The 13,880-nt window shown below is 41.9% G+C and overlaps 1 protein-coding gene across 1 annotated transcript in view; it reads left to right on the top strand.

Annotated features, from left to right (window-relative positions):
• Positions 1-8,115: 8,115 nt before the first annotated feature.
• LOC121917512 (protein phosphatase 1 regulatory inhibitor subunit 16B-like) overlaps positions 8,116-13,880 on the top strand; it is a 162,042-nt gene continuing 156,277 nt past the window's right edge. The window contains exon 1 of the mRNA XM_042443543.1: positions 8,116-8,146. The gene's annotated coding sequence lies outside the window, so the exon portion shown is untranslated. The remainder of the gene's footprint in view (positions 8,147-13,880) is intronic.

Genomic DNA, 13,880 nt, shown 5'->3' with positions numbered 1-13,880 from the left:
CGTCCCCAAATTGGCTTGAATTAAAAAAAAAACATTATTATTTTTTTTGTCCAGGGGCTTCTGGGGCTGCATTTCGGACTCCAAAAGGCCACGCTTTGTCTACCTCTGATCTAGCGTGATAAACTGGCATTTGATTGAAATGACTTTAATAGACATACCAGACCTGGAAACGGTGCCGTATGTGGAGCAGCTTAGGGAGCTGGGTATGGTTAGCCTGAAGAAGAGAAGGCTATTAGGTAATGAGTGATGTTTAAATATCTGAAGGGATGTCATATTGAGAATGAAGAAGGGTTGTTTTCTTCTGCTGCAGAGACTAGGACATGGAGCAATGGATTCAAACTACAGGAAAACAGATTCCATGTAAGCATTAGAAAGAACTTCCTGACAGTAAGAGCTGTTTGACAGTGGAACACACTCCCTTGGAATGGAATGGTGGAATCTCCTCCTTTGGAGGTTTTTAAACAGCGGTTGGATGGCCATTTGTCAGGGGTGCTTGATTCTGTGTTCCTACAAGGCAGGGTTTGGACAGGATGGCTCTTGTGGTCTCTTCCAGTTCTATGTTTCTATTCACTGCATTTACTAATTTTGGCAAGTTCCATTGGGTTTATCCTATTACCACATACATGCACAGAACTGTTAGATGTCACTTGTTAGATACATTAAATCAATAAGAATTTGGTATGTCAACACTTAAGTTGTGTTGATTCAATGGGTCTCCTCTAGTTGGGCTTAATCATTTAGTGTAGGACATAGTCTCTTCTGACACTTTAAAGGTTAATAGATTTATTGTGGTATAAACCTTCAGGAACCAGAGCCATTTCATTTGATAATGAAAGTGCTAGTACATTGCTGCGCATCCAGTAAGTTTGATTAGTCTTACTCCCAGGTAAGTGTACTCAGGATTTTGTACTATATATGTTGTCTTAAAGATGGTGTGTGTGTGTTGTTTTGGAGATCTTGTGTGGGGTTTTTGTTTTGTTTATCTGCATGCTGACTGATATTTACTGTGACATCTAAACTGTTGTTGTTTCTATTGCAAAAATAACAAACCAGTGACATCTGGTGCTGATAATCAAGTAAATGCTACAGATAAATTCACACTTTCTCCCAACTTTGTTCCCCTTCTTTCCACAGTAATATAGGTAAAATCATATCCTGCATATTGTCTTTTTTAGTTAAATGTTTATTATATGCATTCCTTATAAACTACCTAGAGCTGTCTACAGAACAGTAAAATACACTAACACAATAAAAGCAATAAAGTACATGTTACAGAAACAGTAAAAGGCATAAAACAGGAGGCAGAAATCCTCATGCTGGTCCCTACAGAGGTATTATTATACTACAGTTCCCATTATCCTACAGTATGCTTTAGGCTAATAAAGAGAGATCTTGTATATCATATGTTGCGTGCATTGTTACTCCATATATAATCCAATCCTACACATGTTTCCTTAGAAGTCCATCTGACTTCAATGGGACTTATTCCTTAGCAAATATACTGCAGCTTATTCTTGAGTTTCTCTTAAGTAAATCGTTATCTGACATTTTCATTACCAGTCAACGTCCGGTCTGTAATTTTCCTTTCTGTTTTTTAGGCTGGATACTTGAACACATTAATTTTCCATCTGGGTCAGAATACTGTGTCAGATTCTCCCATCCCCTGAGATATATGATTTGGTTTTCATTCCCCTATCTAGCATGGATACATTTAAAGCATACCAATTTAGGTTAGCCACTTTCTACTGCTCAGAAATAATGATTTTGTACTCTTAAGGGCCTACTCAGGCTTGCTAGTAGCAAACTAAAGGAAGACTCCTCCCGTCCTTTAACAGATAAGATGTCAGGTCCAGCCCTACCATTTGACAGAATGAGGTGGCTGCTTCATTACTTGGCATGTTATTAAAGAGTAGTAATTTGTTAGCTATTTAGTTTCTTTTTGCTATATTGTTACACACTGCCTCAGGTACCAAAATAACATGAATTGCCCTTGGAACTGTGCATTTGAACTTGGTGGAGGTTACCATTTATTTCTCAGGCTGATGCAGAAATAAAGCACTTTGACACCACTTTAACTGTTGTGACTTGATGCTACAGAATTCTGAGATTTGTAGTTGTGTGAGATATTTAACCTTCCTTCTCAGAGAGTTCTGGAGCTCCACCAAACTACCAATGATTTAATTTTTACCTGCAGTTTAAGCTGTCCCTGATTGTAGGGCCATGTTTTTAGCAGCATTTCTGTCTCTAGAATGAACAGGTGAGACTGTTTATCCCCATGCCATTAAATGTTTCTGTATGTTTAATGTTATTAAGCCCAAAAGCAGGGCAGGCTGGTTTTCTTCCCTGACCAGTTGGCAATTTTTATTAAGGAATGTTCTCCTCCTTTGAATATGTATTGCAGCAGATTCTACAGTGTCCTTGGAGTTCCTCAAAGACCAACAGAATGACATTTGCCACAGTCTAGTACGGTGGTCCCTTGGTATCCACTGGGATTGGATTCCAGTATCCCCCATGGATACCAAAATCCGTGGATGCTCAAGTCCTCTTACATACAATCACATAGTAAGATGGTACTCCTTATATAAAGTGGCAAAATCAAGGTTTGCTTTTTGGAATTTATATATTTTTGGAATATTTGCAAACTGTGGTTGCTTGAATTCATGGATGAAAATATCTCTGGATATGGAGGACTCACTGCAGAGTGGGCCCATGGTATCTGCTGGGATTGGATTCCAGGACTCTCCACGGATAACAAAATCTGTTTCTGTTCAAGTCCCATTAAATATAATGGATAATATAAAATGGCAAAATCAAGGTTTGCTTTTTAAGTTTATCTATTTTTGGAATATTTTCAAACCATGGTTGCTTGAATTCATGGATAAAAAAACCATGAATCTGGAGGGCTCACTGTATATAGAAAAAGTGAGACTGTAGCTGCAAGCCACGGAAGAGGAGAAATGGGGCCTAGTAGACTGTGGCAGTACTGCACTGTGGGGAGAAGAGCATAAGGATTTTTTTCCAACTTAAGTGTCACTTTTTAAAATCATCATCATCATCATCATCATCATCATCATCCCACTACTCTATACAGGAAACCACAACAAGCATATCAACTCTAGCTAAGTTTATTATGGACCTACAGCTCTTAAGGTAAGCCTAGAGCAAAGTATATGTGGAAGATCTCTAATAAACACCAGCAGAGCGGAGCTTATCTTAAACAGACCTGCTGCTTTAATCCATACCTCTGTCTGTTGCACTGTACTTAAAAGGTTGGCCGCTAAATACACTAATGAACTCCCAAGGACCTTGTGGAGGAAAAGCTGTATGTCTTATCATAACCCATACAGGCTTTTGATTGAGTATTGGCATTATAATCTAGTGGCTGCAATCGATTATTTTTGACAAGGACCTTCAACTTTTGCTTTTGATCAGATACTGTTTCCAATTACTTCTTTATTTTGTTGATTCATTAACTTATACTGAATAGTTTCAGACTGTTAATCAATCTAGCAGTGCAAATTGTGTCATGGCACATGCAACTAGACTTTCATTGTCAGTTTTGGTTATAGACAAAAAGGATAATTTTGTCAGTAAAATGAATCTATATATGCATATGCAGGCATTTAATATTAAATATAATATAAGATTATTGGTTTAAAGGTATACACATTCTTAATGTACCTTATGGAAAGGAAGTCTAATTTAAGTTTTCCTTCCTGACTTTCAGGAAGATTGTCAAAGTTGTCTTGTTAGAGGTTTCTTTTAAAGCTGTCTGATCCCCTGTTTTACTGATGACTTTATTTTTTTATCAAGTTGTTAGTTTTTAAATTGATGTTAATTATTGTTACAGTTTGGAGCCATAATAATCATTTCTATTTTTAAAAAAAATTAAATTGTTATGCGCATATCTAAAGTTATGATTGGATATATATGTAAAGTATATCCTGAAGCAGATTAGTAACATAAAATTATATAAGGTAAGCCTAACTATCCTAAAGGCACCAAATCCTGTCTGATTTTCAAAGCTAAGCAGGAACAACTTTGGTTGGTACTTGGATGGGAGATTGCCAATGAATGCCAGGTGCTGTAGGCTATATTTTAGAGAAAGGAACCAGTAAAACAACCTCTATTTCTTGCTTAAGAAAACCCTACTGGATTCATGGGGGTCACTCTAAATTGACAAGAAACTTGAAGGCGCTCACATTCACACATGTGATAACCTGGATATAATTCCCTCCTCGGAAGAAGGTAAACATTTAATGAAACAATTGCTACTGATTCTCAGCAGCAGCTGGTTTAGGAAGTCATGGCCATAACAAGTGTTTTTTTAATGTTATTTTTTACTGCATTTCAAGTTCAACTTGAAGATTGTTTAAAACAGGAACAATAAGATTTGAGGCTGTCATTGTTTCATCCCAAATGATAACTGCAATGCCAAATGAAATTCAAAAACACTGTTATTGACTTGATTCTGTTATTTAAAAAACATCACTAACTTCCTGTCTTTTAAGCAGCATGAGAGACTTGGCTTTGGCAGACTTCAAAGGTTTCTCACATTTTGGCTCTGCAGAAAATTCATTTTTATTCTACTTTTATTTATTTTGTTATAAAGAAGTTCTGGCTTAATAACATGTCTATGGAAATATTCATTTGTCCTGCACTTGTAACTCAAATTTTATTGTTAGGTGTATGTAAGATTGCAGTGCTCAACTGAGTTTATCCCTCTTCCCTTTTGCTGGATTGTATACCAGCCATAATTTTTAACAGCTGAAATCAACAAACCATTTGAGCTGAAAATGCATGTATCAAAATCAACTTTGTTTATAAACCTCAAAACCAAATAGATGAGAGTAATTCTTTTTGCCGTGGTCTAGACCAGAGGTTGAGAATCTTAAGCTGCATCCGCACCGCACAAATAATGCAGTTTGATACCACTTTAACTGCCAAGGCTCAATGCTGTGGAATTCTGGGAATTGTAGTTTTGTCGGATATTAAGTCTGCCCTGTCAGAGAGCTCTGGTGCCCCACTGAACTACAAATCCCAGGACTGTAGGTCCCACAGCCATCATAGCAAGCAGCTATGTTGGGCTGGCTAAAGGATTTTGGGGCTTGGAGTCCAGAACAGTAACTTCTGCCAGGCTCTGCTTGTATTTGGGGATTTTGTGTGGTTGCATTTGTGCAAGCAGAAAAACATTCCCCACGGTTACTGCATTCCTTCAGTGGAACTGAAGAAGTGGATTTAAATTTATGAAAGTCAGTCTTGGAGGTGAAACTGGATTGTACCTTCCTTTTTTTTCTGAAACAGGCAGATGGGCCGATTTAAAAAACAAAACACTCCCAACCTTGATTTCTCTCTGGTGCTGTCAGTTTTGCAAAAATAGCAATAAGGGACAGTCAACAGTCCTGGAGAAGAAGGACCTCTGGACACCCTGCCAGAAGTCCCCTAGATGGATGGCCCTTATCTGAAGGCCAGAAAGCTTGTCCCTTGCAGGCAGGATGGCCAGATGTCCTAAGGAGGACAACATTCATGGCATGCAGGGCTGAAAAGCGAGAAGTAGCTATCAACTACCTAAATTGTTGTTGTGTGCCTTCAAGTCGTTTCCAATTTATGGTGACCTAAGGCCAACCTATTATGAGAGTTTCTTAGCAAGATCTGTTCAGATTTCCATGAGTTGGAAATGACTTGAAGGCATACAACAACAAGATTTTAAAATGTGTTGTCCTCCTTTGGACATCTGGTCACCCTGCCTGCAAAGGACAAGCTTTCAGGCCTTCAGATAAGGGCCATCCACTCAGGGGACCCCTGGCAGGGTGACCAGAGGTCCTCCTTCTCCAGGACCTGTCCTCCCTTTCAACCTTCTGCTATCCAGGAGAAATTCCAAACTGTCCTCCATCTGGAGCAGGGCTCAGAAGCACCAATTTTTCTTTCTAGGAGGGTTTGGAGCTTTTCTTTGGGCATGTTCTCCCTTTTTCCTTGCATGTCCTCCATTTTGTGGTGCCTTGGCCTCCTTTGCTGTGTGGCCATCAGGGTGATCAGAGGTCCTCCTTTTCTAGGCTGAGTGGGGGGGGGGGGGGCCCCCCCCGACAAGGGGTTTTTTAATTAAATAGACACCCAGGCCAGGTACAGACTTCTGGAAAGCGGCGGTCTGGGGCTGGTTTTAGGCCTTGGGAGTGCAGAGCGTCCGCACACTCCTGAGCCATACCATGCACTGCTGGCACCATCATGGCTTGGACCCATCAACATGGGAGCCGCCACGACGCAGGTGCAGTGCAACGTTCAAACATCGCTGCACTGTGCATGCATCATCAGTGCACGCGAGTGTGCCAATGGTGCAGGGTGTGCGGACTAAAAACTTGCTTTCAATGGGTTCTTTTTAGGCCTGACGGTGGCTGCGTTATTTGGGTGGTGCAGCCTCCTTGCACCAGAAAAATGGGCAGCTACAGGCCGCCCTTTCGGGGTGGTCTGTTGAGCCCCCCTGAGACCCTACCATTCAACAACAGAAAAATACACAGATTTAACATGCAAATCGCTTCCTCTCAAGCAATAGAGTGTGTGTGTGTGAGTGTGTGTGTATATATATATATATATATATATACACAAACATACCCCACTCTCTTCTATGCCAGCATTCTCTGAGGATGTCAGCCACAGATACTGGTGAAACTCATCAGTCTAGAACATCAGGAGTGGTGTCACTAAGGGGGTGCAGACTGTACCAGGTGACCCCCTAAGGGGGGGGGTGACACCACTTCTCCTCAAACACTTACCTTTTGGCAGAAATGGGCTGTGACATTCACCTACAGCTGCTTCCCTTTAAAATGCTTTAAAAGATGGTGGGAGTCGGGTGAAGCACAGTGGGAGGAGACAGGAGAGGACCCAGTTTTTAAAAAAATTTAAACCACCACATTTTAACCCCATCTTCACTATGCATAGGCAAATCCATTGATGATGTGCATAGGACATTGAAATTTGAAGGTATGGTTTTTGATTTCGCTGTTTGTTTATGTCACAGCTATTAGCATGACACTCAGCACTACGTGGGAACTATGAGTAACATCAGTGCAAAACAGCACGGCTAAGGATTCTGTATGGTGCGAAACGGGAAGAGGTCAATGGGTGGAGTGACCCCAAACCTAGTGACACTACTGCTCTGAGGGACTGTATGCATGAATTCTATTGACATGGTCTCCATCTAGAATATTCTGTGTACCCATCTCTTTATACTGCTTGATTTTTTAAAAAATTGTTTAACAGTGAGCTGTTTCTTATCGCTGTAAGGGGAATTTTAGTTATTGTCTTGGGTGGGTGGGGATAATGGACTTATTTGATATTGTTGTATTTTACTCTTTGTATGCCACCTCGATCCTGACAGAGAGGCAGGATATAAATAATTATTATTAATAATAATTCTGCTGTGACCCTGCAAATGCAAACCACCCAGGATGAGGGGGGGGGGTTTCCCAGCAGTCAGTGGATCATTCATTAAATAGACCCCCTTAGGCCTTGCCATTCAACAACAGAACAATACATAGACCAACATGGAAATTGCTTCTTCTCAACCAACTGTATATATGCCCCACTCTCTTCCATGCCAGCATTCTCTGAAGATGCTCCTGGCAAAGAGTCAGGACCAAACTCTTCTAGAGCATGGCCTCATTGCCCAAAATACCCACGAAAGAAACGATCCAGTGGTGGTGTGTTCCTAGTAGGGTTTGGAGGAGCTTGCCTTGACCCTCGGGGCCTTTCTGTGCTGGGCTTTGGGAGGAGGAAGAGGAGGAGGAAGAAGAGGAGGAGGAGGACCGCAGCTTGATCAGCTCCGCTCCTGCGCCCACCTGCGCTGCTGGCCTGCGCTCCCTCCTTCCCTCTTTCCCTCCTTCCTTGCTCGGGCTGAGCATCCCTGCTCCTGGCTCCTCCGCCTCCGAGGAGGGACCAGGGAGGAGCCTTCCATCCCCAGCCTCCTTTTCTGCCTCTGCTGCCTCCTTCCCAGCTGGGCTTCTCCCCGCCAATGGCTCTAGACTAGAGCTCCCTCGCTGAACCCGAGTGGATCCGGTTTTGCGGGCTCTTGCGCTGCAGCTGCTGCTGCTGCTGCGGAAGTCTGGCCAGCTGGCTCTGGGTGCGGATCCTGCTCCTGCTGCTTGGCGTCCCCGTGAGTGACAGGGCCGGGGGGTGGGTGGGTTTTTTATATTATTATTATTTGGTGCCTGCCACTTCCTTCCAGGGTCCAACTTCTCTTCTAAGGCTGCATCCACATTGGAGAATGATTATGCTTTGGAACTGCTTTAAGTGCCCTGGCTCCATGGTATGGAATTCTGGGAATTGTAGTTTGAGGCACATAAAGTAGTATCAAACCGTATTATTCCTGCACAGTGGATGTATCCTAGATCACTTCCTTCCCTTGCTGCCATTTACCTTTTCCTCCTCCTTCTCCTGATGCTCTTTCCTCTGGAGAGCTTCTTTCTCAGCCCTCCTCCTCCTCCTCCTCCTCCTCCTCCTCTTCTTCTTCTTCTTCTCCAGGCTGGAGAAAAACTTCCCCAGTGTTTCGTTTCAAAGGTTTAAGAAGCCCAGGTTAGTCAGAAGGCACTGAATTAGACTCATGGCTTCTATGGGGAGAAATGATATTAATATTAATATCAATATTAATAATAATATTTGTTTTGTAATCCACCTTGATTCCTTCAGGAAAAGGTGTGATATAAATAATAATAATTAAGAATAATAATACATTTTATTTATATGCTGCCTCTCCCGTAGGATCGAGGCGGCTAACAACATTGAGTAAAACACAGTATGAAATACAACGTGCAGTTAAAATACATCCCATTAATTCCCCCCTCCCCCTCGTCCATGCTACAATGAAATATCATTAAACAATCAAAAAGTTAAGAATTAAAAGAATCACAATAATCAATAATCAATAATCAAGCCAGTTAGAAGCAAGGGGATGGGCAGTTTGGGTGTTCACTTTGATGGCATGTGCCCATGGGAGACCAGGTGGGTTATTCAGGGAAGACAATCATAGAATCATAGAGATGGAAGAGAACTCGCCTGAGCCAGTCAGCCCAACCCCCTGCCATGCCTCATGATGATGATAGTGATGATGGTGATAGTGGTTTGAGTGTTGGACTATGACTCTGGAGATCAGGATTTGATTCTCAGCTCAGCCATGAAACCCACTGAATGACCCTAGGCATGTCACACCTTCTCAGCCTCAGAGACAGGTAATGGCAAACCACTGAACAAACCCACTGGGCCCACCATGGCTCTAAATCCTGACCTCTTCCTTCTGGCGCTAAGCCTCCATTTGACATTGCCCACAATAAAACCCAGTGGGTGACCCTGGACAAGTCACACTCTCTCTCCGCCTTGAATGGCTTGAAGGCACACAACAAACAACAACAACAACCATGGCTGCCCACAAGCTGCATTTCACACATTACTCTTCCCCAGAAGTGTGGGCCTTGACTGTGAATACTCCTCCGGTGCTACTATTCCCATGGTCTCTAAACACGTGGGAGGTTTGTGGTTTGCTGTCTTCTTTTCTAGTCTCCATGTGAGTGAAGGGGGAGAAGTAGCGTGCACTCTGCACATGGTTAGAGGTGCTTCTGCCTTCTTTGGTTGGTTTCAGTGATGCAAAAGTCTTAGGAGGAGAGGGCTGAACCGTGCTTAAGCTTGTCTTGTGAATCTGTATTTGGCATTTCTGGCTTCTGAAACTAAAGGAGTCAGAAAACAACAAAATTCACGCTGTTGTGATATCTTTATTGGGCCAACCTCAGGGCGCAAAATACATTGTGCTAGATTTTGAAGCTTCACTGGCTTCTTGATCAGCCAAAAGATATATGATAAAAAGCCTGCCAGGGACCTTGTTGTGGTCACATAGGCTGTATCCACGCTACAGAAAGAGTCCAGTTTGACACCACTTTAACTGCCATGGCTCAGTGCTGAGGAGTTCTTGGAACTGTAGTTTGTTGTGGCACCAGAGTTCTCTGACAGAGAAGGCTAAAAAAACTACATTTCCCAGAATTCCATAATGGCAGTTAAAGTGGTGTGAAACTGGATTCTTTCTGCTGTGCAGATGCAGCCATTGTCTCTGTATTTTTGGTTGTGATGGTATAGGAAGTGTGTGTAGCCATAAACTGAGGAGCCCTCCCCTATTTAGGGCCATATGATGAATGGGAACTGAGACAATAAAACACAGTCAATGTGGCGAGGAATCAAGTCATTGTAGGACAGTGCTTTTGCTGTGCCCGATGGTGAAGGGATCTCCATGTCTTTTCATGCTTCTCTACAGCATGTGTGTGTGCATGCAGTATTTGTATGCATGTTTCTCTGGCAGCTTGTGGGAGGCTTTATGCCATGGATGGCTAGATGATCTCCAAGCTGTGGGCAGGTGCAATGTGAATCCTCCCTCCCATTTGTGGCTTGGCTCTTTTCTTGTTCAGGGCTGCTATTGCTGCTCTTCTGCATACCTCTGGTGAATAAATATCAGTTGTTTCCTGACACCCATCTGCTATTTTAATACCATTGCACTGCATGCCTCCACCGCCTCCACCACCACCTCCTCCTAATACCAAAGAGTTGGAAACAATGTCAGGGAGTAAAATGGTGTGTTAGGTTGAAGGTGATGTGCTACCCCCCACCCCCCACCCCCCATTTTAGGAAGCCAGAGGGATGTTTGAATGGCAGTGTTGGATGGGTTTGCTGAGATACAGGAGACTCTTCTGTGGATGGGGCTGAGGTGGATGTATCCCCTGGGTAAGTGGAGGGAACGGTGATGGAGGGCAAGATGGGAACTTCAATCTCTTTTTTAAAAATGTCACATGGAATCTTTAAAAGTGCCACTGTTTAAACAGGTATCATGATCCTTTGTAACCTCAGTTTTTAAGGCCAAGTCCTAGTGCTAACTAGAAGAGACCCATTCAGGTATGGCAACAGTGATGTACGCTCCATTGATTCAGTGAATTTACTTTAGTTGGGACTGACTAGTAGATTGAGTCCTAAGCATGCAAACGTAGCTGCATTTAAAAAGAATCTGAAATGCCATGAAATGTGAAGTATTTGTTATAATAATATGCTCATTTTATTTTGGTGGGTGAGTGTTGTCTTGTTTTTCTGAGAGTAAGCAAAGTGACATCAGAGTAAGGTATATCTGGGGTCAGAAGTGTATGTGTAAAGAGAGAAAATATGCACTGTCTTCTTACTTGAGTATTGAAGGGTATTCTTGGGTTGAAGGCATGTTGTCTGGGCTCACTGTAGGCCTTTTAGGATAGCATGGCATGTGGAGAAAATACAGGCTCTGTCCCCAACCCACAGAGTGGGGTCCCTGATAATTCAGATGAACAAGGTTCATTACATGTGTGTATGTGAGGCAGCAGACGTGATCCTGAACCCACCATATACACAAAGTTATCTAGAAAGTCTTTCTAGGGCTACCATATATACTCAACTATAAGTTAACTTCATGTATAAGTCTAGAGCACGTTTTGGGGCCAAAATTATGGCTTTTGATATGACCCATGGGTAAGTCATGGGTAAAACTTAGGGACTTGTAACAAAGGATGTAAAGGATGAAACAAAGGAAGGTTATACCAAAGAACTTGCAAAATTCTGGCAAGGCTGGTGCTTCTTTAGGTGTTCCCAGGATGGCCATTTGCCATTCTACTCAGAGAAGTGGATGGCTCCTTTAAAAAAATTAAAACACAGTCCTTAAGTTGACCCATGGCTAAATTGGCCCAGGTTTTTGGGGGTCAATTTTGACTAAAATGTCTAGACTTATACATGAGTTTAAATAGTAGCTTTGGTTTTGAAGCATGAAATTTTTTTTGAAAATATTTGGTAGAATCAATATCTCCATCAAGTGCCATATTGTATAGAGAAGTGCCTTGGCCAAGCTTCAGTTGGACCCTTTTTAGGGGAGAATAAATCTGACCATAGTGGTTCAAGTAATATGCTATGCATGGGGCTGCCCTTGAAAAGTGTTTGGGAGCCACAGCTAGTACAAAATAGTGTCCAGATTGTGATCAGATGTACATTTTAGAGACCACATAACACCACTCTTACACAAACTACAGTAGCTTCATATTTGCTTTCAAGATCAATTCAAAGTGCTGGTCTTAAGCTATAAAGCCTTAACAGCTTGGGACCAAGATCTCAGAAATGACCCCTCTCTCCCCTATGAGCATGCCTGAAATCTAAGTTCCTCAGTGGAGGCCCTGTTAAATGTCTGACTACTCTATGAGGCCTGGTTGGTGGATGCACATGATGGAGGTTTCTCCATAGCATCACTTTGCTTGTGGAACTCCCTCTCAAGGACATTCAGTTTGGCTCCATCCCTTCTGAGTCTCCGATGGGCAGTGAAGGATTGTACTATTTTGGCTGGCCATTTGATCTTGAATTTAGGATGGCTTCTCAGGCTTTTTAAAAACTGTTTTAGTGCTGGTTTTTAAAAGCTGTTTCTAAAACTGTTTTTAGAACTATATTTTAAAAAAAGACTTTAATATGTTAATTGGTTTTTATAGAGAACCAGCATGGTGTAGTGGTTTGAATCTTGACTCTGGAGACCAGAGTTTGACTCCCAGCTCAGCCATGAAACCCATTGGATGACCTTGGGCTAGTCACATGCTCTCAGCCTCAGAGGAAAGCAATGGCTAACTGCTTCGAAACAAATCTTGCCAAGAAAACTCCATGATAGTTGCACCTTCGGGTCACCATAAGTTGGAACGCTTTGAAGATGCATTACACCAATAACAACAGTCATTTATTTAATGGTTTTAAAACTCTTTTTTTACCTATTGTGCATTGTCTTTGAAGCCCTGGTTGGATGAACCATGACAGACAGACAGACAGACAGACAGACAGGGAGATGGAATAGCATGGGTAAAATAACCAATGTAAAGTTTCATCTTCCACTCCTAGGTATTAAATATCTGTGTTAATTCACTTAAATATTTGTCTATTAATAGGCAGAGATTATTCCCTTATATCCCATCCTGGTGCCTTCCAAATATTTAGGATTCCTATTCCAAACCTACTCAAAAGTTAGTAGCGATGGGTGTTGTTATCAAAATATCAGGAAGGCAACAGGTTTTACTTGCATGCTCATACAGTCCGTGAGTGTTATTATTCACTGCTGTGGTGTCACAGTAAATCTGGCAGAAGCATCACAGCCCTTGGGTTTAGCTGAAAGGGGTTGCTGTGGCATTGTACTCTTGACCTCAAGGGTATTTTAGTGATAGGTGAAGTTGTTATAAAGAGTCCCTTGGATAATCTAGTTTAGCCCTCCTACATCAAGGAGGATAAGGCAGTGTGTTAATCCTGGTGAACTGCTTTGGTACCAGAGGGCATTTTCTTCCATTACACAAATGGCATTGGAGTTACTGTTAACCAGAATTTCTGTTATTATAGTGATAACATTTTAAAATGAGGGGGCTGCTTCCTGTTGTGTTGTGGCGTTTAGAGGCTTCATTTTCAGTTTTCCTCTTCCTTGACAGTAGTAGAGGTAGCATTTTTAAAACATGAAATACACCATTCAAAGACTAGGAAAGAAGAACTGGGACATCAGTACTTGATTGACTGCTCCACTGCAGTCTTTTGCAGAGTCTTTCAAGGCCAATGTAGAAGTTTAATTTGGAGGAGAAAGGGGAAAAAAGTATAACTTCAGGTTTTTGGCAGTAACCTTGTCTGAGAACAGTTGTTCCACATAAATGGTGATCATACTGAAATGTCCCATTTATGAAGGTATGGGCCCCTTTATAGCATTTCTTATTACATAATAGAGTGCATCTGATGAAGTGAGCTGCAGTCCAAAAATATTAAAATAAAAAGTGTTAGCCTTTAAGATATCACAAGAAAGACTTTTCATTGTTTGCTGTATGCTACAGCCT

This window comes from Sceloporus undulatus, unplaced genomic scaffold (genome assembly GCF_019175285.1).
Source record: "Sceloporus undulatus isolate JIND9_A2432 ecotype Alabama unplaced genomic scaffold, SceUnd_v1.1 scaffold_22, whole genome shotgun sequence".
Classification (NCBI taxonomy): domain Eukaryota; kingdom Metazoa; phylum Chordata; class Lepidosauria; order Squamata; family Phrynosomatidae; genus Sceloporus; species Sceloporus undulatus.
The sequence above is the reverse complement of the archived record's forward strand: the minus strand, read 5'-3'. Positions and strand labels throughout refer to the sequence as shown.